The 21,688-nt window shown below is 40.3% G+C and overlaps 1 protein-coding gene and 1 pseudogene across 3 annotated transcripts in view; both read right to left on the bottom strand.

Annotated features, from left to right (window-relative positions):
* DTD1 (D-aminoacyl-tRNA deacylase 1) overlaps window positions 1–21,688 on the bottom strand; it is a 161,308-nt gene that overhangs the window by 27,776 nt on the left and 111,844 nt on the right. The window lies entirely within an intron of this gene.
* On the bottom strand, window positions 9,738–9,822 carry LOC132542634 (small nucleolar RNA U3; annotated as a pseudogene).

Below are 21,688 nucleotides of genomic sequence, written 5' to 3'. Positions count from 1 at the left end.
TACATTATTAACTCTGCTTGAGGTTTTTGTGGGAATTAAAACAAAACAAAAAAAAAATCAAGCAACCATGCATCTGTTCCCATCTGAAATCGTGCAAGCTAATTTTATTTTCTAATTCCCTATTGTTTACAAAAAACCCTCTTAGGCATGCAAAAATAATGGGGGTGGGGTGTTCAGTGCCTTTCATATTAGTCTCACTTAGCTAAGTCCCCTCTGGTCTACTCCTTCACTGAGTGGGCACAAGCTGTAACGGCTCTCATCTCCAGACTCCAGTGATGATTTGTTTTAGGTCAGGGTCACCCCAGGCAAGTGTTTCTCTGTCAGTGCATCTGCCCCCAAAGTTCTCCAAGTTAGGTCCTGACAGCAAATACTCAGAGCCCTCTGTGTCACCCATATACCTCTCTTCTTGAGGGTACCACCTGGCTAGGAGGTGAGCTAGGCCAGAGTGCATGGAAGGTCTGACGTGTTGAGGCGTTAATACTTCCAGAAATGGCCTCAGTACTGAGAACTAAGAGGTTAGGGGTCAACACCTCAGTTTCTTCACTCCTCATGGTACCAACTACCCAGGTCATCAACACACCCTTTTCTGGCTTTCCTCCTCCCTGACTCATTTATCTCCTTTACTATACTTCCTGGGAAAACTTACCATTACCTACATCTAAATTTCTTTACTGGGAGGGCAGGGAGACCCAAACCAGAGTAAATGATTTTAAATAAGATGAGTCCTAATGTAACAATTCATTATGTATAACTTCATTGAATGTTATTTGGCTCTTCATTAACCAGAATGGTACAGTATTTTATATGCCTGTATTTTGGAAGGTAATGGCACTTTAAAGATTACTCCCATTCATGGCAATGAAAGATACTACAAAATGAAGGAATAAATGAACAAGTTTGAGTATAATTCTGGTTTTCACATACTAATTCCTTAAAACTGACAACCACCCCTATATATATGGGATACTATATATTCTAGTAGCCAAGATTTTTATTATATTGCACTCTATTCCCCTAAGTCTATTTAGGGAGAAAGCATTAATTGTATTTTTGAAAATTTCCAACTCTTCTTCACATCCATGACTTGGCCTTTCCACTAGATGGGGGCTAACTGTAAAATGTTAAGAGTCATAGAACAGAAATAACCATATCCTTCCACTCAAAGAGAAGCAACAGCCATGGCAGCAGAGAAGCCAAAGGCCCATCTTTTCTATGCATTGAGGGAATGGCTTGTCTTTTCCTCTAAAACTGTTGGTACTTACCCTTCTCTTTGGACTATATGTTATTTGAAGACAGAAATAACAAGGCAACTGTTTAGTCAGCCTCTACTTTAGAGTTAGTCTTAAGTCAACATCTATCACACTGCTGGCACATGTCTGGTTAATAATCATGAACTGTAGCAAAGTTTAAGGAGACACTAAAACAATTTCAGTTTTGGTATTCCAATGCATAATTGGTAACAGAAAACTGTTCATAAGCATTTTAAACTAATAGTGCTCTTTAAATGATTCAAAATGTTTCTCCAATTGGCAAAAATCTTTTTTAAAAGGGGGGAGGGGAGTGTGGGATCTTTTCTTTGCCCCACTTGGTCTATATGTTATATAAATGCCAACAGAGCAGATTTGGAACAATAAAGAATTATTGTACAAAATAATAAAAATCCAGAAAAGAGGACTACATGTGGCCCAGTAAAATAATAGACATGGATATAACCTGGGAGAAAAATCAAGACCAGCCTCAAGCAAGATAAGCTTTCAGCAGCTACAGCAGATATCATCCACAAGGGAGTAGGGCAAAAGCTCCAGAAAGTAGGTCTCCACAGAATGGAAACACAGATTTGGGAGTAGAAGTAAATATAGTACTTTCAGCAAGACTTTAAGAAGAGGGGCTGGGTGGTGGCACACAGTTAAGCATACATGTTACAATGCACAAGGACCTATGTTCAAGCCATTAGTTCCCACCTGCAGGAGGGCTGCTTCAGAGCGGTGAAGCAATGTTGCAGATCTCTCTCTCTCTCACACATCTCCCTCTGCCTCATGTTCTCTGTCTCTAATAAATAAATAGCATAACAATTTTTTTTAATTTAAGAAAAAGGTAGGTACATATATTCCCAGAAAACTAAAAGGCTAACCAGAAAAACAAACTACAACTTGGCCCAGTAATGACTAATAGTTATAGAATCAGACAATACAAACACAGTTTGTAGGTCCAATGAAAAATAACAATATCTAGTGCCAGACATATGAAAAGGGTGAGGAGTGAACAAGGAACCCATTTCTAGTAGCATGAATAATGTCAGAATTTAATAGATCAAGACACAGTAAAATTTTACTCTCTAGGGATAGACTAGAAAATAAAGAAATAGCTTGAGATATGTAAAATGCTCTTGCTTTCAAAGAAGACAATAGGCAAAGTGAATTGCTTTTCATTACAAGCCTTTAGTATTGCATTATTTTAAATTTGCATATAATTATTTTACTTAATAGTTTCGAATTTATTAAGCAAGAAAATGCTTACAGTGGATATGCACATCTTCCCTAACTTGTGATGGGGTTATATCCCAATAAATTCACAGTAAGTTGAAAATGCTACAAATTGAAAATATTATTAATACAATATACTTTAGGGTACGAGTTGCTTGCCCTTGTGATCACATAGCTGGCTGGGAGCTGCAACATGCTGTTCCACACCGTAAGAAAATGCCATACAGCACATTACTGAGCTGGGAAAAGATTAAGATCCAAAGATTCAAGCTATATTTTAGAGAATGTTCATCACTTTTATAAAATCATAAAGTAGGGACAATTGTAGTTAGCAAGTCCATTGCTAAAGAAAACAAATTAATGATTCAAAAAATCAGTTCATATATTTCTTTCAATATTTGGGGGGTGGGGAAGCTAAAAAGAGTACAGACTTGGAAGTCATCTGCAGGACAAGAATCAAAAAAAGAGAGCTGAGTAGACGCAGAAAAACAATAAATGAAGACATTACAGAAGCACATTCCACAGACTAAGAAAAGGGTCAAGCAATAAATATTATTATTATTATTATAACTAAGTTATATGGGAGCTTGGTTTACTTTGAAAATCCAATGGTTAGGATTTACTGTACCATATAAGACCTCACCATGATTTATGTTATTTAATGCAATTTATAAATAACTAAATCTTATATACTGATAGGACCAGTTGCCTCTGGTCTCCTTGGTCTAAGATTATAGGTGACTTAATATTTCAAAAAAAAAGTTATTACTAGAAATGCATTAACAATTTAAGCCCAGTGCTAGAATTTGATCAGTTTACAAATCTGAAAGATCAAGTGCTTAGAGTAAAGGAATATATATACTCAGAGCTGAAATCTATGCATTTAAGAAGCTCAAAATAATTTATCTCTTTCCCCCTCTCATACTGAATAAATAGTGATTTATAAGACTATAAGTTAATAAGAGTATATATTGACACCATTCCCACCACCAAGGTCTGTACCCTTACCCTCACCCACTAAGGAAAGATAGAAATATGTTGGGGGTATGGATCAACCTGACAACATCCATGCTCAGCAAAGAAGCAATTCAGAAGCCAGAAATCCTACCTTTTGTACCCCATGAAGATCTTTGGTCCATACTCCCAGAGGGATAAAGAATAGGAAACTGCCAGTGGAGAGAATAGGACACAGAACTCTGGTGGGAATTATATGGAGTTGTGCCCCTCTTGTCCTATGATCTTGTTGATCATTATTAAATCACTAATAATAAATAAATAAATAAATAAATAAATAAATAAATAAATAAATAAAAAGAAAAGGATCAAGCACATCCTGAAGGATCAACCATAGGGGAAATTTGAGAAGAAAAAATCCAAACAGAGAGTACCATCTTTTCTCCTACCCTGCTAAATACCAGCCAAGAACCGAGACATCATAAGTGAGTTTAAAAAAATGGCAGCACAGCAACAGGCAGATACATACAGAAGGATGCAAAGATGAACACCAACCAACAATTGCACCAAGGACTACAGAGTCTGAGCAGAAGGTGGTAATCCAAATACTCCATGTCATAAGGTACCCAACATAAGGTTCATTCTTTGCCAGCATCTGAGAAAACATCATTAGATGTTGGAAATGGAGAGTGTAAATTTGACCCTTAGGGACATAATTTGTCAATGCATGTTTCAAAGTATTACATATGTGCATACTATGGCCCAACAGTTTTATCTCTTAGGATTTATATTGTGGGAAGTAAGTAATTTAGTGCACACAGATGCAAAAGGATGCTCATTGCATTGATTTTTATAAGAATAAAAACTGTGAAACAATCAAAATGCCCATAAAAAGAATATTAATTAAATGCATCATGAGATATTATTTCTGCATAGATCAACTGATCATCTGAAGTGTTTTTATGAAAATCCGCAGCAATCAAGATCCAGAACTACATCTCTTCATAACCAAAAAGGGAAAAGACTTGTAAAACTGTAGACATTCATCTCTGAGAGACTGTGGTTACTGGTGTTAGGTACTGAAATGTGAGTACACATACAAGGCAAAGCCTGTCAGAACATAAAAAGGAGCAGAGGTCAATGTGCAAAAAGCATGGACATTGGCAGGTTGATCCATACTCCCAACCTGTTTCTATCTTTCCTTAGTGGGCAGGGGTAAGGACAGACCTTGGTGGTAGGAATGGTATAATATACACTCTCATTAACTTAAAGTCTTATAAATCACTATATATTTAATATGAGAAGGGAAAATAGATCAAATGTCTCATGCTCTTTAAGTGCATAGAAAAAAAAAGCCTTCAAACAACGTCAGATGCTAATATTCAGTGACATACATCGCTGGGGAGCCAGAGACGACCCGAACTGCCCCTGCGGCTACAGACAGACTATGACCCACATAGTCAACGACTGTCACCTCTCCAGATTCAAAGGAGGTCTTGAAACTTTACATCAGGCTCAACCTGACGCTGTTGACTGGCTACGGAAGAAGGGCAAACGCTAGAAGAAGAAGAAGAAGTGACGTACTAAGCATGACTAATGATTAAGAGGCACACTAAGCATGAAAAATGACTAAGAAGCCATTTGAGGAGAAAAGTGGAATGATGGCCAGACAAATGCAGGGCAGAAATTACAAGTCATTTCTGTTTGTTTGTTTTTGTTTTTATTTATTTATTTATAAAAAGGAAACACTGACAAAACCATAGGATAAGAGGGGTACAATTCCCACCACCAGAACTCTGTATCTCATCCCTTCCCTTGATAGTTTTCCTATTCTTTAACCCTTTGGGAGTGTGGACCCAAGGTCATTGTGGGATGCAGAAGGTGGGAGGTCTGGCATCTGTAATTGCTTCCCCACTGAATGTGGATGTTGACAGGTCTGTCTCTCTCTTTCCCTAGTGGGGTGGGGTTCTGGGGAATCGGAGCTCCAGGACACATTGGTGGGGTTGTCTGTCCAGGAAAGTCTGGTAAAAAAAAAAAGAAAAGAAAAGAAAAGGAAAGAAAAGAAACAAGCTGAGAGTATGGATAGATCTGCCAACACCCATGTCCAGTAGAGAAGCAATTACAGAAGCCAGATTTTCCACCCTCTGCACCCCATAATGATCCTGGGTCCATATGCCCAAAGGGATAAAGAGTAGGAAAGCTTCCAATGGAGGGGATAGGATATGGAACTCTGGTGATGGAAACTGTATGGAATTGTACCCCTTACCCTATGGTCTTGTCAATCATTATTAAGTCAATAAAAATGAAATTTAAAAATTCTCAGTAAAAAAAAAGAAAAGAAAAAGAAATTACAAGTCCTTGGGTGCTGTAGGTGTCCTAGTTTGACAATAAGGGGAAGATTCATGGGTATTCATCTCAACATCATCTATGTGTTACATATATTCTTGTTCAGCTACAAAATTTTATGTAACAAAAATTTTTAAAGCACATAATTTTCAATTATTGTTTTTTGCCCAACAGCTCCAACAATGTGACTTATCTCCAAACAAAATAGCTATATAAAAAAGGACACCACCTACCTAGACAATAACCTGGGTCCACCTGCATATTAGATGGCAGGCTCAAGCAAAAAGGACTAAAGTCATGGATCCCCTGAAATATGCCTAAAATAGACCTACTAGCTATTTCCAAAATGGAGACCCTAAATCTTCCTCTGTAATATTCTTGCCTTTAGGTTCATGTTAGTCAACAATTTGTTCTGAGTTGTATCTTAACTCTTCTGCAGCCACCAGGTTCCAGATTGGCCACCATGATGCCAATCGGACTTCCCTAGGTCCCTACCCCACTAGGGAAAGAGAGATACAGGCAGGGAGTATGGATCGACCTGCAAACATCCATGATCATCAGGGAAGCAATTACAGAAGCCAGACCTTCTACCTTCTGCACCCCATAGTGATCCTGGGTCCATATTCCCAAAGGGATAAAGAATAGGAAAGCTTGAATAAATCCCTCTCTCCTTTGTTACCGGTCACCTCTATCAAGAAAAACACAATAGATCCCTTTGTAGGCCCCCATAGGACCTTGCCATCAACGTGAATTAACAACAGCAGACAATGTTCCATCCTCCGAAGAGAGGCTGAACAACATACTCTATGTTCCACCTGAGGAAGATGGGTCCTAAAACTGAGGCAGCTTGGGACATTCCTACTCATGACCACAGAATGTGAGCTCAGATCTACAGGGATGAATATGGGACCCAGATCACATCAAATGATGGGATTTACAGTCAACAATATATTTTTAAATATTTATTTATTCCCGTTTGTTGCCCTTGTTGTTTTATTGTTGTAGTTATTGTTGTTGTTGTTGGATAGAACAGAGAGAAATGGAGAGAGGAGGGGAAGACAGAGAGGGGGAGAGAAAGATAGACGCCTGCAGACCTACTTCACCGCCTGTGAAGTGACTCCCCTGTAGGTGGGGAGCTGGGGACTCGAACCTGGATCCTTGTGCTGGGCCTTGCGCTTCATGCCACCTGCGCTTAATCTGCTGCACTACTGCCAAAATCTGCTAATTCTTAAGTATATCCCAGCAAGTAAGTAACCTGAATTAGCAAGCATGTGTCTTGTCATAGAAAATGAAGTATTCCTCAATAATATTGTTAGTCCACTTCTGTAAATGTAACTGAAACCCTGGTTCTGAATGCCACTGTGTCCTGGCTCAAGTTTTGTCAGGATGCACATGTATATAACTCCTCTAGGAACCCAACATGTAGTAGGCAAACTTCCTTAGAAATCTAGTGTTGGAGCCAGGTAGTGGCATACCTAGTTAAGCACACACATTACAGTGTGCAAGGACCTGGGTTTAAGCTCCTGATCCCCACCTGCGGGGTGGGGGTAGGGGGAGCTTCACGAGTAGTGAAGCAGAGCTGCAGGTCCCTCTTTGTCTCTCTCCCACTCTTATTTCCCCCACCTATCTTGATTTCTCTGTCTCTATCCAATTGTCGGGCTGAGCTTCATTGACGGGAGACAGACGACCCGGGACTCATGGCTGGGTTGTACGCAGTATCTCTTTATTCATGCAGGACACAGCACAATCTATACCAAGCTAAGCTAAACTAAACTAAAACAATGTTGTCTTTATATATACTTCCCAAGTAGGGTGTGAACAGGATGTGACATAGAGAGGGTGGAGAGAAAAGTGACTGGTGAAAATCAGGGTATGACAAGGAGAGGGGGCGGAGCAGGTGAGAATTCTACCACTAAACCACCAATGCCCTGGAGGGAAGGTGCTTTGTTAACAGAGGTTATGTAAATAGAATGAAGTGGTTATGTAAATAGAATAGTGTTAAGCAGGGGGGATTAAACTAATGAAACAAAAGGGGTTTTTAGAAGCATACCAACATCCAATAATAAATAAATAAGAAATCTAGTGTTTAGTATTATTATCATTCACTTCTAAAAAGAAATGTTAGCAAACTACCACAAAACTCTAATGCATTCTAGTATAGTGACAGGAAATGTATTTAAAAAGATCAGTCATAGTTTCAGTGCAAACAAAAGCTGTCCTGCTCAGCTCCAATATATCTTTGTCATTAGCCACAACTCAATTTTCAGGATGCGTCTATTAGTTATCATCTCCTGGGAGGAAGTTCGGTACAATGAAAACACAACAGATATAGACATAGTGCTCATTACCCATTACTATTTTGATTTTCCTGCCTCAGAATCCACACATTATGAGACAGATCCAGGTGGACAAACAAAATGGTTGATGTTCCTAATGCCAGCATCACTGCTATGACAAACACTGCATCTTAAATGGGTGCTAGTGTCAAGTTTCTTATGCAAATAAGATCTGAAAAGACTTCACTTTAGAACCTTAGGGTTCAGTGGCAAGAGGAGGAAATCTAGGTCCACACCACTGTCAAGAACAGTTTCATTTGGGGGCCAGGCAGTAGCACCCTGGGACAAGCACTCATGGTGCAATCATTAAGGATCCTGGTTCGAAGCCCCACTTTGCCCCTGCAGAGGCGTCACTTCACAAGTGGTAAAGCAGGTCTGCAGGTGTTTATCTTTTTCTCCCCCTCTCTGTCTTCCCTCCTCTCTCAATTTCTCTCTGTAGTATCCAACAACAAACAGCAGCAACAAAATAACATGGAAAAAAGATGGCCACCAGGAGCAGTGGATACATAGTGCAGGCACTAAGACCCAGTAATAACTCTCCAGGCAAAAACTAAAAACAAACAAAAAAAACTGCAACTAACATAGATGCTCTTTGCCCCATCTGTTCCCTTCAGATCTGCCCTGTATTCAGCCCAAGTGATTTTGCCATAATGTCAGTTCCCACTGCAGCCTTGGGGTGCCTCCTACCTCCCCTCCAAAAACTCGGGAAGCAATTAGTTTGTCACATAGTTCTAGAATTTCAATCAGGACCCTCTATTTCCACAGAAATAGCCAGGTTTATACACATGGTAACTGAGTTCTGGGCTTTTGCCACATCACTTGTCACAGCATGCCTGCTACCTCCCTATTGTCAGGAACAGCAGCACTCAGGGGTCCATATACAGTCAACAAAAGCTAAAGCAGCTAAAGTCAGCAAATAATATAAATATGGCAATATTCAGTCTCAGTCTACTTCCCTTTTCTGGGATGGACAATTTCATGAAGTGTTTATTCTATTCCCCACCCCCAAGAAAGGAGACAGGAGGCACAAAAGAATGTTCCCAAGACTTAACCTGTCTCTACTTCAGAGGCCAGAAAAAAAAAAAATGACACTTTCTATTAGCTCATTACATCAAGGAGTAAAATTCCCAGTCTTATTAGTGTGACTTCCCTCAAGAACATCTTGCCATCTTAAACTCTTAACACAGCAAGGAACCGTCCTCATTTCTCCTAGTCCTGAGACTTCTGGGACTTTGCTTGTATTTCTTCATGCTTCTCCTCTTGATCTTCTTCCCTGTAATACTGCCTCTGCTAACCTCAACTAAACCAATGTAACCAGTGCCTCCTTGCCAAGTTTTACTTTGGACTGTATCCAGAGATGCCGAGCCTGAGATGTCAACCCTCCAACTCCAATAATCTGGTGAGACCTTCCTAACTCATGAACTCCCTAGTTCCATTTCAAATGGCGCATTCCCTAACAAAGCTACAGACTCTACACAAAGAACAGGACCTAAGGAACAGGGTGCATGTGCACATGTATCCAGAAGTTAGGGGAAAATACGTATCTCAAAGTAAAAGTACTCAGTAATCCACTGTAAGTAGACTTAGACTCAATAAGTTCAACCAGTACGTAGAAACACCTTAAAAGAGACACTATCCCTACACGATCAGAGGAACTTCTCTAGTAACATACTATAGAAATGATCCCTGAACAGTGAGTACCTCCCTAACACTTCCTCTCCACTATTCCAAGCTTGGGATCCATGATTGCTCAACAAATTGTTTGGCTTCATATGTTAACTCTCTTTTCAATCACCAGGTTCCAGATGCCACCAGGATGCTGGCCAGGCTTCCCTGGATTGAAGACCCCACCAATATGTCCTGGAGCTCAGCTTCCCCAGAGGCACACCTTACTAGGGAAAGAGAGAGGCAGACTGGGAGTATGGACCGACCAGTCAACGCCCATGTTCAGCGGAGAAGCAATTACAGAAGCCAGACCTTCTACCTTCTGCAACCCTCAACGACCCTGGGTCCATGCTCCCAGAGGGCTAGAGAATGGAAAAGCTATCATAGGAGGGGGTGGGTTATGGGGATTGGGTGGTGGGAATTGTGTGGAGTTGTCCCCCTCCTACCTTATGTTTTTGTTCATTAATCCTTTCTTAATAAAATATTTTAAAAAAAGAGACACTATCAAGTACCTAATCAAATATTTTACTACTTATGCCTAGAAACCCTCCTCTCCTACTCCCTCACTTCACGGTCCTCAATCACTTTAATCTCATCAGATAAAGTATGTACTACAAAAACTGGATAAGGGCAAGAAAAGTTTAACAATGGCCTTTTTGGTCAATTCCAAGCAACCCCATCATCTGGGGCCCTAGTCAGGAAATCCTTGGATTCCCACATTGATATGATGGGCCTAAACCTCTAGTAGATCCCTCTCTCTACCATCACAAGTCAGTTCCATCAGGAAGGTCATCATGGGTCCTCTTGTAGGCCTCTGCAGGACCTTGTCCTCATATAGAGCAGCACTTGTAAGGTACTTGTGGCTGTAACCATGGACTGTGAGTCTAGACTGATAGGGACTCAGAGGTTACACAGGTTCCTGTGCTAAGTATGAAGAGACATGGGCCCTAGGTCAGATCAATGGGGTTAACAGTTAATAGTGTTTATATGCTATTCTCATATTTGGGAGCTACTCTCTGCCCTAGTCCAGCTTTCTGGTCTTATTCTCAACTATGACACCAGACAATACTTTTAGTCCACCCACATGCTAGCTATCAGGCTCAGGGAAAAATTACTAAAGTCATGGGCCACTTGGAATATACCTAAAAAAGACTTCCCAGCTTCCTCCCATATGAAGACCCCTAGTTTTTGCCCCATTCCAACCTTCAGGTGACTATTTATTGAACAATTTTCTTTATATCATACTGCCTTTTATCAACCAAGCTGCAGTTGCTACCATGATGCCATCCTGACCTCTCTGGACAGATGACCTCACCAACATGTCCCAGAACCACACCTCTCCAGAGCCTTACCCCACTAGGGAAAGACAGAAACAGGCTGGGGGTATGGATCAACCTGTCAATGCCCATGTCCATTGGAGAAGCAATTACAGAGCCAGACCTTCCACCTTCTGTATCCCATAAAGAATTTTGGTCCATACCCCCAGAGGGATAAAAAATAGGGAAGCTTCCAATAGAGGGAACAGGACAAAGAACTCTGATGTTGGGAACTGTGTGGAATTTTACCCCTGTTATCTTACAATCTTGTTACTCATTACTAAATAACTAATAAAAATTTTTTTAAAAGAAAATCCCAAAACGTGGTCCGGGAGGTGGCACAGTGATAAGGATTTGGACTCTCAAGCATGAGGTCCTGAGTTCAATCCCCGGCAGCACGTGTGCCAGAGTGATGTCTGGTTCTTTCTCTCCCCTCCTATCTTTCTCATTAAAAAATAAATAAAATCTTTTTTAAAAAATCCCCAAACTTCCGTTTCTTCATGCCCATGCACAGGCCACCTAAATTTTGTTGATAGTAGCTGACATTTTCACTGGTAATTAACTAGTTGAATTATGTTAGCAACCTGGTAAGAAAAAAGCTTTGACTGGCAATCTCTTCCCCTCTCAAATTGCAGCTGAATATATGTCAATAGATTACTTATACAAGACAATTTCATGATAATTAATGTAAATATGGGGCTCAGAGGCTGACAAATAAATTACTTAATTTTCCATTATTAAATCAAAATCAGGAACATTTCTGGACGAGGAAATGAAGAATGAGTTTGACAAAGCATGGGGAAAAAAAGCTTCCATTGTCACTCTTCAGTCACTACCAAGCCACCCTATCACCTGGGGCCCTGGTCAGGGAGTCCTGGGATTCCCACACATACATGATGGGCCTAGACCTCTAACAGATCCCTCTCACCACTGTCACTGGTCATCTCCATCAGAAAAACATAATGGGTCCCTCTCTGGGTCCCTATAGCACCTGGCCCTCAATGTGAATCAACAATGGTAGGAAATGTTCCATTTTCCAAAGGAAGATTGGATATCATACTCCGCCTATCACCTGAGGATGATGGGTCCTGAAATTAGCACAGCCTGGAATGTTCCTAGCAGTGACCACAGAATGTGAGCTCAGACCTACAGAGATGCAGAAGTTACATAGGCTCTTGTGCTGACTATGGGCAACAGATCAAATCGATGAAGTTTACAGTTAACAATATTTATATATTTTTCCAATATTTGGGAGCTACTCTCTTCCCTGATCCACTTTTCCGGTCCTCTTTCCAACTATAACATCATTCTCCCCAGACAATAATCTAGGTCACCTGCATATTAGCTGTCAGGTGCAGGCAAAAATTTGTAGCCATGGGCCCCCTGGAATATACTTAAAATAGATCTACTAGCGTTTTCTAAAACAGAGGCCCTAAATCTTCATCTGCAATATTCATGATTAGTCAACAATTTTTTATGTTTTATATCTTTTTTAAAATTCTTTAAAAAAAATTTTTTTTTTTTTATTTATTTATTTTTCCTTTTGTTGCCCTTGTTGTCTAACGTTATTGTGGTAACTGATGTCGTTGCTGTTGGATAGGACAGAGAGAAATGGAAAGAGGAGGGGAAGACAGAGAGAGGGAGAGAGATAGACACCTGCAGACCTGCTTCACCGCCTATGAAGCGACTCCCCTGCAGGTGAGGAGCCAGGGGCTCGAATCAGGATCCTTACGTCAGTCCTTGTGCTTTGTGCCACGTGCGCTTAATAAGTTTTATATCTTAACTCTTTTTCAGCCACCAGGTTCCAGATGCTACCATGATGCCAGCTGGACTTACCTGAGCAGATGACCCCACCAGTGTGTCCTGGAGCCCTACTTCCCCAGAGCTCTGCTCCACTAGGGAAAGAGAGACAGGCTGAAAGTATAGATTGACCTGCCAATGCCCATATTTAGTGGGGAAGCAATTACAGAAGCCAGACCTTCCACCTTCTGCATCCCATAATGACCCTGGGTCCATACTCCCAGAGGGTTAAAGAATAGGAAATCTATCAGGGGAGGGGATAGGATACGGAGTTCTGGTGGTGGGAATTGTGTGGAGTTGTACCCCTCTTATCCTATGGCCTTGCTCATGTTTCCATTTTATAAATAAAAATTTTGAAAAAAAAAAAAAAAAGAATCGGGTGGGGGAGACAGCATAATGGTTATGCAAATAGACTCTCATGCCTGAGGCTCCTAAGTCCCAGGTTCAATTCCCCACCCTACCATAAGCCAGAACTGAGCAGTGTTCTGGTGTGTGTGTGTGTGTGTGTGTGTGTGTGTGTGTGTGTGTCTTCATCTCCCTCAAAAATAAAATTAATAAAAAATTTAAAAAATTAAAAAAAAAAGAATCACTGGTACAGCCTAAATTTGGTGTTTCTCTAGATCTAATGCTTTCTTAATTTTTTAAAATTTCTTTATGGGGGGGGGTTAATGGTTTACAGTCAACAGTAAAATACAATAGTTTGTACATGCATAACATGTCCACATAACAATACAACCCCCACTAGGTCCTCCTCTGCCATCATGTCACAGGACCTGAACCCTCCCCCCTACCTCAGAATCTTTTACTTTGGTGCAATACACCAACTCCAGTCCAAGTTCTGCTTAGAGTTTTCCCTTCTTATCTTGTTTTCCAACTTCTGTCTATGAATGAGATCATCCCATATTTATCCTTCTATTTCTGACTTATCTCAACATTATATCTTCAAGCTCCATCCAAGATGGGGTAAAGAAGGTGAATTTATCATGAACCTGAGACCGTGGAGCCTCAGGAATGAGAGTCTCTTTGCATAACCTTTATGTCATTTAACCCTGTTCACATTTCTCAGTTTACCTCTTTCTTAAAATTTTTGAATATTTTATTTATTTATGTAAGATAGACATAGAAAGAAACTGAGAAGAAAGAAAGAGATAAAGATAGATGGGGCAAGTTGAAGGCTCAAACCTGGGTCCTTATGCACTGGAATGTGTGTACTTAACCAGGTGCAGCACGGCCCAACCTTGACCTCATATTTTCAAACTATACAGAACCACTATGAAAATCAGAGAAGGCTATGATGCTATTTACATATAAGTCAGATATTCAAATAAGTTCTTCTTTTATAACTTTTTTGGAGGTTGATATCTGAGCTCAAAAAGAAAAGTGTCAACTATGGAAGTTATCTGTGGGTAGTTGGGTGGGGATGGCATGGGGAAAAAGCAGAGAACTTTGGGGGTAGGTGTGGTATATCTCATAATTTTGTACACCATTGTTAAACAACTATTTTTAAAAACTAGGAAAAAATCATCTTAAGTGTGCTCCACAAAGAATCTTAAAAGCTGCATTCCTGGGAGTCTGGCGGAGCACATCAGGTTAAGTGCAGGTGGTGCAAAGCACAAGGACTGGTATAAGGATCCCAGTTCAAGCCCTGGGCTCCCCACCTGCAGGGGAGTCACTTCACAAGCGGTAAAGCAAGTCTGCAGGTGTCTATCTTTCTCTCCCCCTGTCTTCCCCTCCTCTCTCCATTTCTCTCTGTCCTATCCAACAACAATGACATCAATAATAACTACAACAATAAAACAGCAAGGGCAACAAAAGGGAATAAATAAATATTTTTTAAAAGGCTGCATTCCCTACTAAGCCTTTGAACTGAGTAAATGTGGTTCTATTTTGATAAATGGTGATAGCACTGCTAGAGTCTTCATGAATCAAAATTCTGGAATGTCAACATGTTTCTTTCATAAAATGCCCCGCTCTCTGACAAGATGAATTATTTTCACAATATGATTTTAAATGTTCTGCTACATTATATTACACAAAAATAAATGTCTTGACTCTTAGCAACTGCCAGGGGTTGGAATGCAAAGACCTTCATTACAGACAAATACTGCATTTAGTTTAAAGAAAAATGCCACATTAAGTTCCCTACTTCCATTGGCCCTCCTGTTTTGAATAAAGAAAATGCATCTAGTTGTTTAAAACTTCCAGCTGATTACATCTAGTTTTAGCTCTAAATTTTCTAAGGGGAAATTAGAAAAACAAAAGTAACAAGAACTCTTAACAATTACAGACCCAAAAGGTAACAAACTGCTATCATTATGGAAGAGGAACTATTCTTTCAACTAAATTGAAATGTAGGTTGGCTTGTTACATTAATTTTAAAACTTTGTAAAATCTCCTAGAGACTTTTCAAAAATAAAGTAAGGCACACATATATAACCTGTTATGTCTACTTGCAGAGTCAGAAGATAGACCGTGGAGGTCTGGGAGTCCCTCCCTGGAATGCCAGGTTGACCAAACAGATGTATAAGGAATGAGACTGGCAACATAAGAGGCTCGCTTCTGGGATAAGAAATCAGGATACATGGAAACTACTGCTCCAACTGGTTGACCCCCAAGTCACAAATCAGGATCTGGACACTGTCTTAAAGCTCAGGTTCCTTTATTGGCCTTAAAACATTATTTATCCTTTCTAGAAAATAGAAAAACGTGTGGCCCAGGAAACGGCGCAGTGGATAAAGCGTTGGACTCTCAAGCGTTCGATCCCCAGCAGCACATGTACCAGAGTGATGTCTGGTTCTCTCTCCTCCTATCTTTCTCATAAACAAACAAACAAATAAATAAATAAATAAATAGAAAAATGTTACAGCCTTTTAAAATTATTATCATTTTATTTTTATTAGAACTATAATAGTTTACAGTTGCCATATGGGCACATCAATACCCCATAACCCTTTTTCCTTCCTCCCAAGCCTACCTTCTTCAGAGTCTTTGCTTGATGCAGTATGCCCTGCCAAGTCCAAAGTTTGCTTTATGTTTCCCTTTTCTGACTTGTTGCTTAAGTTCTACTCGTGGGAACATCTGGTATTTGTCCTTTTTTGATTTATCTCTGTCAACATAATGGCTTCAAGTTCCCTCCAGGATAAAGCAAAGGAAATATTCCATCATTTTTGACAGCTGAGTAGTATTTCATCATGTGTATATACCACAACTGTCTTAGTCACTCATCTGTTGTTGGACATCTATGTGGTTTCCAAGATTTGGATTGTTACAAATTGTGCTGCTATGAACATAGGTATACAGAGATCTCCTAAGATGGGTGTGTTTGTTTCCTTTGAATATATCTCAAGGAGAGTAATTGCTAGGTCATAGGGTAGGCACCCTTCTAGTGTTCTGAGAAGTTTCCAGATTGTTTTCTACAGAGATTGGTCCAATTTGCATTGCCACTAACAGTAGAGAAGTGTTCTTTTTGTTCCACATCCTTCACGTGATATATCTTTCCATTTCTTTGTGTCTTTTCTATTTCCTTGAATAATGACTCATGTTTTCAGTATACAAGTCTTTTACTTTCTTTTTTAGGTTCCTAGACACTTGATTGCTTTTACTGCTAAAGTAAATGGGACTGATTTCTGGATTTCTTCTTCTGATTTGTATTTGCATAGAGAAATGACACTGATTTTTGTATACTGATTTTGTAATCTGTCACTCTGCTATACTGCTTAATAATTTCCAGGAGTTTCCTGATGAATTAAATATTCTATCACACATTCTGCAAATAGTGACAGTTTTACCACTTCTCTTCCTATCTGTATCCTTTTAATTCCTTTCTCTTGCCTAATTGCCTTGATTAAGACATCTCCAAGACTATGTTGTATAGTAATGGTGATAGTGGGCAACCTTGCCTTGTACCTGATCAAAGAGGGAAAGTTTTCAGTTTCTCACCATTAAATGCAACATTGACAGTCTTTTCTTTTTTTTATTTTTCTTTATATTTATTTCTTTTCCCTTTTATTGCCCTTGTGTTTTTATTGTTGTTGTAGTTGCTGTTGTTGTTGTTGGATAGGACAGAGAGAAATGGAGAGAGGAGGGGAAGACAGAGAGAAAGACAGACATCTGCAGACCTGCTTCACCACCTGCAGGTGGGGAGCCGGGGGCTTGAACTGGGATCCTTATGCTGGTCCTTGAGAGCTTTACGCCACATGCGCTTAACCCACTGCGCTACCACCTGACTCCCAACAATCTTTTCTTTTAAAGACAAAATAAAGATGTTTCTGGGGGTATTAAAGGGCTCAGATGCTGGAACAACATTTGGATGAACTTAGTAAAAAAAAAAAAAAAACACATGAATTGCATTTGCTTTAAAAAAAATGTTACGGAGTTTCAAATATGAATAGAGAAGGTACTACTGAAACATGGTGGGTTTTGTTGAATGCCAAATGCCTGAAAAAAACAGTCTAAAACACCCAATAAGCCAAAAGTATGGCAAGGTTGGCCTTTCCTTAACAAAAACTCTTAAAATATAGTAGGTAAACTAAACCACAAATTGTTCAATTTGTGTTTCAAACATAATGTGAAGAGTCAGTGCCAAAGACAGAATCCAAGTACACCTGGAATATCTGCATACCAGAGATTCAACAACAGAATCCTCCTGAGAAAAAGTGGTAAGGAAAATGAACCCTTGCTGTCTGCACAGAATATACAGCTTGTGAATTAGAACCTGATGCATTAACCTTAAAGTTTTAGGTTTCTGGGACTTTCAGAGGCAGGGCCACAAAGCAGCAACAGCAGCTGCGTTTCCCATTCCCCACTCAACTAGGAATAGAAAAGAGGATAACCTGAGAATGCAGCAAGACTATGATTACTTAGGGAACTCACCAAGTAACTGGTGAGTGCAAACACATGTGCTTGTGGACAGAGGGCCTAAGGAGAGATTTCTGGGGCTAAAAGTCTGCATCTACTCCAGAGCGGCTGATAACAGTCTGGCAGTTTGCCAATTGAGGTGTCCCCTCAAGTCTGAGTTTTATCAATAAAAAGACCGATGAAAGGAAGAGAGGAACCCCTAATGCTACTGTAAGTCTCCACTGCTACTGTCCTTTAGAGGCTGGAGCAGCATCAGGGAAGCCCTGTGCAGAGAACTGACTGGGAAACTCATGAGAAGTTTTACACCCCAGTGGTCTGGAAGTGGGGCTGTATAGTGGGAGCCTTTCCACATTGTTCTCCTGATGAACTGGGAGACACATTGACTAACTGCCTCAGAATGTGTAACAATTCTCAGTTTTCCACATAACAATTCAAACCCGTTTAGAACCTCTGCCATCATGTTCCAGGACCTGAACCCTCCCCACACCAACCCAGTGTTTTACTTTGGTGCAATTATTCACCATGCAAAACTGCCTTCAGTTTCATTGAATTCTCAAAATACGTTGACTTCTTCCTTAATTTCCTCTTTGACCCAGTAGCTGTGAAATAATACACTGCTGAGTTTCCATCTCTGGGGACTTTTACTAATTTTTTTGTTTGCTCTTAAGTGTTAATTTAATTCCACTGTGGCCTGAGAAGATGCTTGGGATGATCTCAATGCTTTTGAATTTGTTGACAGTGTATCTGTGGCCTAGTATATGGTCTGTCCTTGATAATGACCCATGTGGACTTGAATAGAATGTGTATTCAAGTTGCTTGGGGTGAATGACTCTGAAAATGTCAACTAGTTCTAGTTTATCTATCTCTTCACTTAATTCCCTCATTTCTTTATTAATTCTCTGCCTAGATATCTGTGAAGCTGTGAGAGTGGGGTGTTGAAATCCTCTACTATTACTATGTTGCTGTTAATATATTGCTGTAGCTCCTTCAGTAGATGTTTGATGTATTTAGATGAAGTCTCATTGGGTGCCCATCTTTCATTACTCCTCAGTACAGGTCTTAGCATGCACTGATCATCCCTTGGATTTCTTTTTCTTTTACTTGTTTCTAGTTGCCTCATTCCTGCTTTTTCCTCTACACAGCTATCTCCCTTGTAATGCAGGCTACTCTACTTTTGAGGTCTCCACTTACCAGAGAATCATTAGTGTGTATAGTACTTTCTCCTCAAGGGGAGGTGTGTGGAAGGAGTGGGTTCTTGTCTTAATTCTCATCCAGAGTCCTAGTTTAGGTTGAGAACCATTCCCTTTAACTCTACCATAAACCTAATGTGAACCCAGGAAAACATGCAGCCCTCTAAGTGTTGGCTCACCTATCTAACAGATTTGGATGGTTGTGAGGTTTGCCTCTTAAATCTTTCTAAGTTTCAAATGAAAGAAAGAATGAAAACAGGGGACTATTTGGTGAACACAGAATGGATGTCTCAAATCACTTAACCTCTTAGGAGCCCCCACGATGTAGCCTATGGAATGTTACAAATGCACAAAGTACTATATTTTACTGTTGACCGTAAACCATTAACCCTACTACCACCACCATCACTAAAGAAAAAAGGGGGGGGGGGATCAGATGGCAAAGAGACCTGACCCCACAAATCCTCAGTCCTACACCAAGAAACTGCTCCTGTCTGTCTGAACCAAAAACACCAGGGCAGATCAAACAACCAGATTTATGGCTACAATGATCTTGTTGTGTGACTTCCCTAGTCCCAAAACAGAGTACAATGTTCCTAAAAGACATATAGAATACTGTTGGGCCAAGAAAACTAGAGAGTCTAGTTGTCAACCACACACAGGAATCATGGGAAGATTTTAACTAGAGGACATTTCTTAAGGACAGAAAAGCTTGGGGGGGGGGTGCTGTCAAATATTAAAACTTTTTTTACTGTCATTAAGTAGGCACTTACAAAGTCATAGACTATATGAAACAGCTCCTCAAGTGCCAAAAGGACATGTACAGGGAAGAAAGAGCAGCTGAAAGAGAAGCATAAAAAGATATCTTTCAAAGACTGGCTCAGCAAAGGATGTCCAGCAGGCCAGTGCCAGGAGAGGGGCCCTGGAGGAGCAGCACAAGGCACAGTTGGTCCAGAGAACAGCAACCTAACAGCCCCTTTCACTAAAGGGGAAAAAAAAATCTATTGGAAAAATGGAATCCCTGGAGCAAGGAAGGGGAGGAGAGTACATTAAAGTGGTAATCCCATTACAGAGAGATCTAGTGACAGTCAAACCATGAGAGCTTTGCCAGATCCTTGTGCTGAAATTGGTACCTTATGTGATGTGGCGAGTAGGGAGGTCTGTATTTGAAAGGCTTCGGGTAGACTGGAGAAAGAAAAGACTCCAGTGTCAGCAGAGCTATTGGTAAAATAGGTTCCATGTGAGTCAGTGACTACTTTTGGTAGAGAAGGAGAGCCAGTGTAGACAAATCTAGTAAGCATGTAGATCTCTAGTGGGTGTGTTTAGAAGCTTTATTTCCATTGGGAACCTATGCAGAGCCAGTGAGCCTATTGTCACTTCACTGACTGGTCTGTGACAGGTATTTGCCTCAGCTGTCAAAACTTATATAACTTTGCAGTATATTTTTAATAATAATATTTAGTAGAATGAAAATAAACTAGGTTTTAACAAGATTTCAAGGGCATAGTTTCATACAGATGTGTGTGTTAACTCATTGTACCCAGAGTTCTTGTGTTTCCACCTCTGATAACCACCATAGTTTCTACAAAGCCTAAGACAGTTCAGTTATAAATATTCTGGCCAATTCATTTGATTTAGTTATAAAATGTTAAAGCAATTCAAATTTTTGAAAAACAATTTATCCTGAGACTTCTGCTTCAGTTGGAAATGAAGCCACAAGAACTAGATTCACTCTCCTACTGGAACCAAAAAACAAACAAACAAAAACCCCAGAAAAAAACAAGCATAAAAAACCAAGATTTCAAGAAACTAGACTTAGACAATAAAGGTCAGTGGTATCTGAAAAAAGATGAGTCCTTTGGAAGCCCCACCTAACTACCTTGAGAGAGTTTTGAGGGTTGGAGGGAGAAAGAGGAACCAAGAGAGAGTGTGGGAAACTCTCAGAGGAGAGAAGCTGGAACTGAAAGCAGTGGAAGCTCATACAGCTAATGCCTTCAGGGAGCCCTACTGAACACTGAAAACTCTGGGAATCCTCAGAAGGCAAATACTCTTAACAAGGATAGGAAGGACCATCCACTGGAAAGGATTAGTGGCTACAGTGTCTGGTGCCCACTCAGGACTGAAGATAGATATTAAAGAACCTCACAATCCATGAGACAGTGGGTTGAATGCATAGCAGGGTCTTACCCCAGCAATGGGAAACAATTAGCACTAGATTGAGCAGATCTCTGGACTCTAAAACTTCAAGAATATTAATAGGAATGCAAAATACACACACACACACACACACACACACACACACACACACACACACACACACACACACATGTATCTAGTGCCCAATGAAGAAAAAAAAATGGTCTGAAGTCTGCCCAATCTTCCTTATCTTCAAATGGCCAAAAGAGAAAACGAAAGGGGTCGGCGGTAGCACAGTGGATTAAGCACAAGTGGCACGAAGCGCAAGGATCCGCGTAAGGATCCCGGTTGTAGCCCTGGCTCCCCACCTGCAGAGGAGTCGCTTCACAGGCGGTGAAGCAGGTCTACAGGTGTCTCTCTTTCTCTCTCCCTGTCTTCCCCTCCTCTCTCAATTTCTCTCTGTCCTATCCAACAATGATGACATCATCAACAACAACTACAACAATAACAAGGGCAACAAAAGGGAAAGTAAATAATAAAAAAAGAAAATGCAGAACTTTGATGTATTGCACCAAAGTAAAAAGCCTCTAGGGTTAGGGGGGATT

The sequence above is a fragment of the Erinaceus europaeus genome, chromosome 1 (assembly GCF_950295315.1).
Source record: "Erinaceus europaeus chromosome 1, mEriEur2.1, whole genome shotgun sequence".
In the NCBI taxonomy this organism is placed as follows: domain Eukaryota; kingdom Metazoa; phylum Chordata; class Mammalia; order Eulipotyphla; family Erinaceidae; genus Erinaceus; species Erinaceus europaeus.
This window is presented reverse-complemented; position numbering and strand designations above follow the sequence as displayed.